We start from the raw sequence: 10,004 nt of genomic DNA on the forward strand, positions 1-10,004 counted from the left end.
CGGCCGCCGCCGCCGCCGCCTCTTATAGCGCGCCCGCGCTGGGGGCCGGGGCGGGCGGAGGCGGAGGCTGCCGCCGCGGCCCGCCCTGCCCGGCCATGGCCCCGGCTCCGGCTCCGGCCATGGCCCCGGTCCCGGTGCAGGTGCGCGCCGCCATGGCGCGGCCCTCGCAGCCGGCAGTGGGAGCCGGGCTTGCCCGACCCGCAGCCCAGGGCACGGAGCTCTGCCATGCAGACACTCGTCCCCGGGGCTGTGCGGCCCTCCAGACCCTTTTGGGTGCCTTGACCACTGATCACCACTAAGGTTTAAATAATCACAAAATAAGAACGGTTTAATCACTTTTTTTCCCCCCCTTTTGGAGTATGACACCACTGCAAAATCTGAGTTTCCAACGAGGTGATAGGGGTGGGTTAGGGATAGGATGGGAGGGTTCTGCAACGGTGCACGAAGGAAGGATGGAGCTTACCGCCCGCTTGGCATCAAAGATCCTGCCTCTTCCTAGGGCTTCAAGAGTGAACATAGTGTGGACGCAGTAATTTAATAGGGGCTTTGGCACTCACCTGCAAGCCAGCCGAGCTAGCTGCTCTGTCTGAGGCTGGGGTGTCAAGAAAATAAYTCATCTACCAAGTTCACTGTTACCAAGAAGAGAAAGGCTTCCTCCTCTTCCTCTGGTCCCCACCTGACGGCTCTGGCTCTTCTTTCATCTGCTTGATAATCTGGACTATTAAGGATTCATGAATGGGCAGAGGGCTGTGGAGGGACAGATTAAGTATAAACCTAGATGCAAGGCCTACAAGGAATATTAAAAAAAAAAAGAAAAAAAACCCACTAGACTGGACAATTATCCTTGTCCATTTGGGACGCTGACTAGTCCCGGGTAGTTGTGCTGCCGTCTGTTTGTGCTGTTCTGTGTCTACTTCTCAGCCTCGTTAATAAGCTGCCTGGTTAATGAGCACGGCCACAGGGGCAGCAGAGCCAGCCTGACGTTAAAGACGCTGAACTGAGGACAGCGGCAGATGGCGGCAAACGCGCAGAGAGCTGCTCAAACACAAGGACTCGCCGTCTGTGCTGCGACACCAACGTTGCTCTCCAGTGGACAGGCTTGCATAGTCCTAGGAGGAAGATACTTGTCCCTAATCAGGTTAACCTAATGAATATGCATTCCATAGCTACCCAACGTTGATCATTTTCCTGTCTCTCACTCATTTTAAGATAGCTGAGCAGCTAAAATATTAGTTCTGTCACATTTAGTTAAAGCTAGCAACACAGAAAACACACACCAGGTGCTACTGCATGTGTATGAGTCAGAACATATAATTACATTTGTGTGTTGAGAGGTAGATCTAGAATTAGACAAGGATAAGGAGAGAAGGCAGGCCCCTTGTCTGGTGAGCCAGCATCCAAGTTTTGTGTTGGTGGCAGTGGAGCACCACGGCAGGGAAATCCCTGTGTGCTGGTTGCTTGCTTTCCTGTGTTACAGTGGGATTTTGTGGCTGAGTTCCTCAGAGGAGAAGGTCACAGCAGGAGGACCCAGCTCAAGATAAGGCAATTAGGAAATGGGCAGAGGCCAGTCCTGCATGTGAAGAGCCCTGCAGGGTTGCCATACAGCACTGAGGAGCAGCCCTTACCCCATCCATCCAGTCTCAGAAGTAATTCCAAGCTCCCAGCAATGCTTTCTCCGTATATGGAAACTGGCAGAGCTGGAGTGCACAGACTGGCTCTCTTCTGCYTTCATCACCTCAGAAACACGTGCCATGCTATTGCCCTCTGTGCACTAGGGAGGTCATTCTCTGTCACAGAGCTGACCCATGGTGGAAAAAAGAGTTCTCGGAACCGAGGTGAGATCCCCCCATCCACACTGGCTGTGCCAAATCTGCAAAGCCCKGCCTTTCCTTCAGCCTCCTTTGCCCAAAGGTGTGGGCTATGGGCTACACGCTACAGCGACATGGCTGCCTGCCTTATTAGCCATGAGCATCTAAAGGCAGCAAAGGCCAGTGAACATACAGCATTCCTTGTTAACTTTTTGCTCAGCACTATTTCATTACAAATAGTAGTTCTTAAAAATTTGAAATAATTTGTGAGGAATTCGGCATACAATTTTTGTTACTCAAAATCTATTGTCTAATTTATTTATTCTTTCTGTACTGGTGGTAAATCTTGCTACCTGCCCAGCCCCATACCCATMATCAGGTTATAAGGATGGATATCTGCAACACCTCTCCTTCTAGGCTGTACTACGCKCAGTCTGCCTTTCAGTGAGGAAATTATAATGAGATGGAATTTGCCATGCTTCGTTTTGACCCATGGCCTCTCATCCTGCCACGGATCTCACTGAGAAGAGTCTGAGACTGTCCTTTTTATGTCCTCCTGTAAGTTRCACATATTGATAAGATCCACCATCACCCTTGYCTTCTCCAGGCTGAACAGGCCCTGCAGCCTCTCAAAAGTTTCCTCATAGGAGAGATGCTACAATCTGTTCATCATCTTAACAGCCCTCCACTGGACTTGCTCTAGTAGCTGCACGTCTCTCTCATAACGGGGATCCCAGACACACTACTCCAGCTGCAGCCTGACCAGCAGAAGGGGAAGATCCCCTCCTTTCACCTTATGTCAACGCTCTTCCCAATGTAACCCAAACTACAACTGGCCATCTGGGCTACAAGGCTGCTTTGCTGGTCTATGTCTCTAGTGTTGTCTGCTAGGTCCCACAGGTCCTTCTCTGCAAAGCCATGCAAATAGCAAACAAAGTCCTCCCTAAGACTCTTCTAGTCTCCATGCCTGCAAAGTGGCCACTCCTAGATGTGTGTAATGGGCTCACCCAATGCTGTAAGTGACAGCATTGCTGTCACTTTAGAGGAATTTAGAGGAATCTGCTGTAGGAGCCCCTGCTTTGGGCAGAAGGGTCGAGCGAGCCACGACATTGGTAGTCTTGTCGGCTCTTCTAGAATGAACAAGCATCACTCTGCTGCCACTGCTGAGGGTGTCCCTCAGTTTGTGCAAGTATCCAGCACTGCCAGAGACKCCTGCTGAATGTCCACTTGCCAATAAAACAGGCATTGTGAGTGCTGGTGTTTTCCCTGTAAAGTACAGCAGGCTTCTCCTGGAGTCTTTAAAGGTGTCTGCAAAAGCTTTGCTTTCATTTCTGTGGGCACTTCAGCTGGCCACGACCGGAATGATCCACTCTGTCCCTGCCCTGGCTTGGGGGTGCRTTTCTATGGACTAGGGCAGGGCTGGCCAGTGCAAAAGCAGCCCTAGCAGCACTCTGCTGTCTCCCTTTTTTTACTAGAGATTGGCATTTTCTTAGTGAGGAAAATGGGACTTGTGCCTGTGGACTGCTGGTGTTTGTGAGCCATGCTGGGTTCACTGCCTTCCTCCCAAGGCCATTTCTCAGCTTTCTCTACGGCACAGGAGCAGCTTCAGAAGCCACACGGTCTTGCCATTTTTGCCTTCCCTCAACATGASCAGCACTGTTAGCCCACAAGTCTCACACAGTCCCTGCTGTGGGTGGATGGCACCGTATATGGAAAATCTCTCCAAGGGAGAGTTGGGCTCCTCCCTTTGTTTGGTGCTCTCCTCTCCTCAGAAACATGTGCCCTGTGTGTGGTGACCGAGGGCGTTCTCCATGGCACAGAGCCTTCTTGTGGAAGAAAAAAAATATCCAGAGCTGAAGTGAGATCTCTGCCTGTGCACTGGCTGTGAGGGGTTTGGTTCTTGCACCCGTTAGAGTTTTGTTAATGAAAAGAGATGCTGAGAAGCTAATGGGTCCTTAAGTGAAGGTGGTGAAAGCACCTGGGCAGGCAGGCAGTGTCGTCCCCCTTTCTCAGCCATAGAGAAGAGGCCTCCACCCCATGTGTGGAGGAGCAGCTCAAAGGGCAGACTATGAGCTGTGCAGTCAGGAGGTGGCCTAGGGCTTTGCCCTGCCCTTGCTCTCCAGCAGTGCCTTCAGAGGACACTGCTCTTCCTCCTGTGGACAGCCAAAGCTCTGGAGAGCAGGAATCACCTGAAGGGAGACCCTCACCTTAACAGAGCTGACACCGGGTAGAAAAAAGTCACCAAGACAGAAGTGAGCAACCCGCCATCCACACTTGTGGGGCAAGCGGGCACACCACGGCCTTTCCTCAGGGCTGCCTTTGCCCAAACTATGGGCACACCATGGACCACTTGTATTAGGGGACACAGCTTGTGGGGAAGTGACTAACTGCCTTGAAATGCTGCAGTCCCCACCCTTGGGGTTGCTCAGCACTTCACCAGACAGCATGTGGAGCAAGTGCTACTGGAGAGCCTTCCCTGGGCAGCAGGAGCGCACAAGCCGCGACGTTGGTAGTCTTGCCTTCTTTTGCACTCCCAGAGAGAACAAGCATCAGTCTGCTTGTCCAGTCCAACTGGTTGTAGCTGTGCATTTGCTGGCATACAGGCATTTTCCACCTAGTTAGCCCTGCTTGCTCCTTCGCTTTCAGGAGCTGGGGAGTGCTCATGCGTTTACAGCAAAGTAGAGCAGGCTTTGCCCGGACTCTGTGTGCAAAAGCTTTGCTTTCCTTTCTGTGGGCACTTCAGCTGGCCACYTCTGGAATGATCCATTCTATCCCTGTCTTTGCTTGGAAGTGCAATTTTATGGACTAGAGCAGGGCTTGCCAAGGCAAAAGCAGCCCTAGCAGGACTCTGCTGTCTCCCCTTCTTCCTAGTGACTGGCATTTTCTTGATGAGGAAAACGGGACTTTGCCTGTGTGCTGAAGGTATTTGTGAGCTTCCATACCTCCCTGCTCTCTTGCTGCTCTACTCCCATGTGCCATTCCTGCCAGAAGCCATGCTGGGTTCATTGCTTTCCTCCCAAGGCCATCCCTCAGCTTTCTCATGGCACAGGAGCAGCTTCAGAGGCAACATGGTCTTGCCATTTAGGCCTTCSATCAACATGACCAGCACTGTTAGCCCACAGGCAACGAGCTAGCAGGCTTGGCCCCAAAGAAGGACYGTCTAAGCTTCTGTTCAATAAACAATGTTTTATTTGTGCCACTTGACTGTACTTGCTCCATGCTTTTCAAGTTGCCAGCTCTCTGTGCAGTGCCTGCCCTTTCTTCCTGTCTGGCCTTCCCGTTGCTCACTTTCTGCACTGAGAGCACGTCAAGCTGATGACCTCCTAGGTGCTCTGAAGCTCTGGTCAGTTGTTGCTGAGGACCTGAGCTGCTGCCTGCTGCACGCTGGGATGCTGGTCTTCCTGCAGCATGTGGAGAACTGAAACAACACAGGCAGATGCATCAGTGACTGTGAAAGAGCAGGGCAGCTCGGTCAAGCTGCAAAGCTTTCCCTGGGCTCAGTCCTAGGAGCCTGTGGCAAGGGTGGCATATGAAGGCTRGCGTGACACTCAGTCATTGCCAAGACTCACCCTTCTGCTCAACTTCAGAGAGAAAATATCTCTTCGGACACTGCTGGCCCTTGCTTATTGAGTCTACCCCCAAATGTAGGAAGAAGGCTTTTTCTACTGACTCAATTTGCCAAACACACACATAGGCCTAGTTTGGCAAGAGGTGGACAAGGTTCCCCAAGTTTGCTTTCAGGCAAGACCTCCTTGGTTTCACTGGAGCTTGTCTGTTTGGGAATGTGGGAGCTCTGAGTCCAGATTCATGGGGGATAAAGCCATAGTTAGGCTGAGGTCTGGGTGAGGACACGAGAGAAGGGGCAGTGTAGGAGACTGGAAAGCAGCGTTTTTTTTCTCAGACCAGCGGGGAGTGCAGAGCAGGAGGGGTTATTTTAACCTACTTGCACTCAGAGGAGCCATGTCGTGCTTCCACTTCCACCAGGCATCAACGTTCTCCAGGATAACCCCTGCCCACACAATGAAGATAGGTCAGCACCAAGACACTTGCCGTGGTAGCCCTAATTCCCACTTTCCTTTCTGACTAGTGCCAGTGGTGAGGATGGTCTTGGAGGAGCACCAAGATCACAGAATCATAGAAATCTTAAGGTTGAAAGGGACCTTTCAAGATCATCTAGTCCAACCCCCCTGCACACACAGGCCCCCTAGAACATGTGGGACAGGAATGCATCCAAGAGGGTCTTGAAGTCCTCCAGAGGAGGAGATTTCCACAATCCCTCTTGACAACCTGTTCCAGTGCTCTGTCACCCTCACTGTCAAGATTTTTTTCCTTAAGTTCCTGTGCAACTTGTTACCAATAGGAAGGCAGCAGGGTTGCTACACCTTTTAAGYTGACAGGGAGAGGCATGAAGCAGAGCTGGGGCAGTAAGCATGCCGGGGGCCAGGCCTCACCTGGAACTTCCACTGGGCTTTTCCTACAGAAACTGCAGCCCCTTTGTAGCCCCTGAGTAATTCCTCCTGCAATCACCCGCCTAAGGCACCTGCCCCATGGCTGAGAGAGTGGAGGTGGCCCTTTGCTGTCTCTTGGCAAGGGGGCAAGAGAGAAGTGCAGCTTTGTCTCTCGCCAGATACTTTGATAGCAGCCCACATGCCCCAAGACAAACTCCAGAAGTAGCTAAGGAGGGTGTCATAGAGGCTTTGCAGCACCTGTGTCTGGCCTAGAGAAGACAGAAACAGGAGTTCTTTGGCTGAAGAGGCCCTTCCATTGACCCTCAGCAAGGAGAGTGCGTGAAGCAGGACAGACAGAAAGGTGATAAGGAAARGGCAGCAAAGGTGGCCACAAGGCACCATCAGTTCCCCTCCCTGCCATGCTAGATCCCTCTGTGCCCCTCTCCGAAGGGCACTCCATGCGGCAGGGGAAGCTGCTGCCACCAGTCCCCAGCTAGGCTCACTTACCAGGTGAATGCAGAGAGCTTCCCGAAGCTCTTCTGCACCCTTCTGCATGTTCACAGCAGCGGGATGCACAGCAGCAGAGTGCTTTGACGGGCCTGCAAAGAGGAGGAGGTGCCCAGGCTCAGACCACCGCTGCCCAGAGCGGCAGACRTACTCTGCTGTTGCGCTGCCCCACTCTATGAAGAAAGAAGTGAAATGTGGCTCTTACATTGCTGACTGCGGGGTCTGCGTCCTGAAGGTGGAGCAGGATTCTGGGTCAGGTGGCTTCCAGTTGTTCCTTGAGGAAAGATCTCCATTTCCTCTTGGCAGAGGAGGCCAGAATTCCATAGGAGAAGGCTAAGGACCGAACCATCCCCTTATCCTGCAAGCCAGAAACGCCAACCGTCCACTTGCTAACTAGCACCACCAAACAAACATCTGCTGAGCAGCCCTATGCTTCCAGCTGAGCCCAGCATCCTGAGCAGTGGCTCTCCTCCCTTTGCCCAAGGCCCAAAATTGAGGGGAATCCAATTCTCTGAAGGACATCCCTTGGGAAACCAGAGAGACTTGCACAGACTCGCACAAGTCTCCATGTCAGGGAAGCAGGAGGGTTTGAGGAGGAATGTCGTGTTTGGAGCAGATGTGCACCAAGGGTAGGGCCAAACTGCACAGAAGACCTGAAGGGCCTTTTCTCTCACCAAGGCTGCCCTGCTCTTTTCTCTCCAGTTGCAACCACAAGAGCTTCCAAAGGGTTCTGGAAAGAGGGAGGCAATACTCACAGTTTCCACAAATCTCTCAGCATAAGCGTTCACCAGCTGATTGCAGAGCTRCAGGGCCCTCTCTCTTTCCCACTCTTGCTCAGAATGGAGCCAGGCCTCTAGGAGCTGTTGCAAGACTGCAGCTAGATCACAGTAGGTGTCTTTTATATACACATGCACACACATGCTTCTCCTGCCATTTTTCGAAGCTTCCCCAAGGAACCCTGCTAAGGATACATTGTCCTCCRTGGCAGTGCATCAGCACTGTGACATATCCAGCCATGGAAGACATTCTACCTCCTTGGATCACCTTGCACAGAGCATTTGCTTATCAGCTAAGAATGGGAATGCCTTTGCCCCTGTCTGCCCATGCCAGCTTTCTCTCATTAGACAGCAGGCTGCCTTCTAACACATCCAGACATCAAAGAGCATGAATCCTGGAGCCAGCCTGACCRGGACAAGGATTTGTTCACCTCCAATGATGAATGCAGGACTTGTACATCCTCATAGGATAGCTCCCTTCCTCTCATGAAACCCTGCAACAGGAGGCCCATCCTTGGCCTATCTCCTGACAAGGGAGGAACGTTTGCCTTCCTTCTTTCTGCTACTCACATGGAAGGTTTTCTTGAGCCAGGAGGAGGTCAGGCCTTCCTCGCGGTTTGCCATGAGCTGACCAAGAGCTCCCAGGGATTGTCTGTATAGATACTAAAAGCAGGAGAGAAGCATTAACAGGTGAAATCCCAGAGGCTCTCAGAACTGAGCTGGAGAAGCTGCCACAGTTTGTGCAGCACTCAGTACTGAGGGCAGCAAGTGGGGACTGGCAGGTACCTCTCCATGCCCTGGATCCTGTCCTGCCTGCCCTTCTTCACTCCGCTCCAGAGGAGGCAGAGCAAATAGGCTGTGGCAGCACCGATGGAGGAGGTGARAGGTTTCCTCCGGCATCAGGGATGGCCTGAGCTTGCTGGCAGAAGCAAAAGGAAGACAATTCAGAAAGGAGACTTTCCACAGCTTGCCAGAGGGACTTCAAAAGCTGCAGCCTCACAGACCACCACTGTGACCCTGGAAAGGAATTGCTTCCACCAGCTTGCCTGGGTTCCTGCTTCCCTTGCAGGCCGCAGGAAGACATCAGAGGGCCTGGGTGCAGAGAGCTGCGAGCTGCCTTCCCTCAGCCTGCCTGCCTCAGCCTGCCTGCCAGGCACAGGCCTTTCCTTTCCCCTAGACCAGAACCACTCTCTTCCCCACTCTTCTACTGGCTACTGCCCCACATCAGTTCTCTGCAGCACCGGTCTCCCATCACCATGTCCCGTTCACCTCTTGTGGTATCACAGGAACCTTTGACCATAAGTGGTTTCACCCCTCACCACACTCCTGACCCCACACTCATGTCAACCATGGGACTTCAATCAGCTGCTCCTTGGCACACAAAGGAGTACCCAACACACAGAAGGAAAGGTCCTACCTCAAGTGCTCCACTGCAACAATTGCCTTGCTGCAAAGAGGAGATGACCCAGAACCTCCAGGCTCCTGCTTCATAAAGTCCTGCAATTCACAGAGATAAGTACATAGCAAAAATCTCCTTGCACTAACAGCAAGTCTTGTGCGGGAGAGCCTCCCTCTCACCACGTCACTCACCATGAGTATCTCCAGCAGCAGCCTTTTGGAAGAGAGAGGGAATCTCTCACCCACGTTGATCCCTTGAATGGCAGAGCTGACCTCAGTGACACTCTGGATGAGGGTCAGCTTGAGCTCCATGTCCTGAGGAGCAGGAGAGAAACACAAAGCTAAGGAGCTATTCAAAGGAGCAAAGGAGCCAAAGAATAATTTAGTCAAAGGGGAGCCCAGGCTCTCCCCAAAGAGGCATGTGGAGAGGAGCGGCCTCCTGCAGAAGGCTACATGCCGGGCTAGAGGACCTTAGCTCAGGGGGCATTTGAGAGGTGGCAGGACTAACCTTGGCTGCTTGGATGAAGCGTCCTCCCGGAAAGCAGGGAAGGAGCTTTGCCCATATTGCTGCCCCAGAAGACTCTCATGCCTTCTAGTGGGCACTGTGAGCTCTCACCTGGGGGCTGCTGCGGTACTGGCACGGGATGTTGTGCACGATGACCGTCTCCACTCGGGAACAGAGCAGCTCTTCAGAGCGTGCAGGGCTCTGCGGCTGTAAGCTAGCATGAGAGCAGCACATGTCTTTGCTTTTTTCTCCTTGTGGTGCTCCTGGAAAAAGGGAACGGCTGTGAGGAAGCAGTCCAAGCTCTTTCTTTTACCTGAACCTTTCCATTTGCCTCCTAGAGGTTTCAGGCAGATCTTGCCCAAATAAGAGAACAGAGAGCTCAAAAGAAGCCTGTTTCCCTTACCTTTTGGAAGGTGAGCACCCTGGAAAATCCCCTGATCCACCCAGCAATGTCAAACTCTTGGAGGGCTCTTAGGACAAGGTCAAGGTGGCTCTGTGCTGAACATGCTAGCACAGAGAGCAGTCCCTGCAATACAGGGAAATGCCTGAGTCAGTTTGTGTC

The 10,004-nt window shown here is 52.5% G+C and overlaps 1 protein-coding gene across 1 annotated transcript in view; it reads right to left on the reverse strand.

The window, feature by feature from the left end:
• Positions 1-719, reverse strand: part of RGCC (regulator of cell cycle) — a 12,111-nt gene extending 11,392 nt beyond the window's left edge. The window contains exon 1 of the mRNA XM_026034505.1: positions 558-719. The gene's annotated coding sequence lies outside the window, so the exon portion shown is untranslated. The remainder of the gene's footprint in view (positions 1-557) is intronic.
• Positions 720-10,004: the final 9,285 nt, after the last annotated feature.

Source organism: Nothoprocta perdicaria, unplaced genomic scaffold, assembly GCF_003342845.1.
Source record: "Nothoprocta perdicaria isolate Ctin4 unplaced genomic scaffold, notPer1 scaffold_145, whole genome shotgun sequence".
Taxonomy (NCBI): domain Eukaryota; kingdom Metazoa; phylum Chordata; class Aves; order Tinamiformes; family Tinamidae; genus Nothoprocta; species Nothoprocta perdicaria.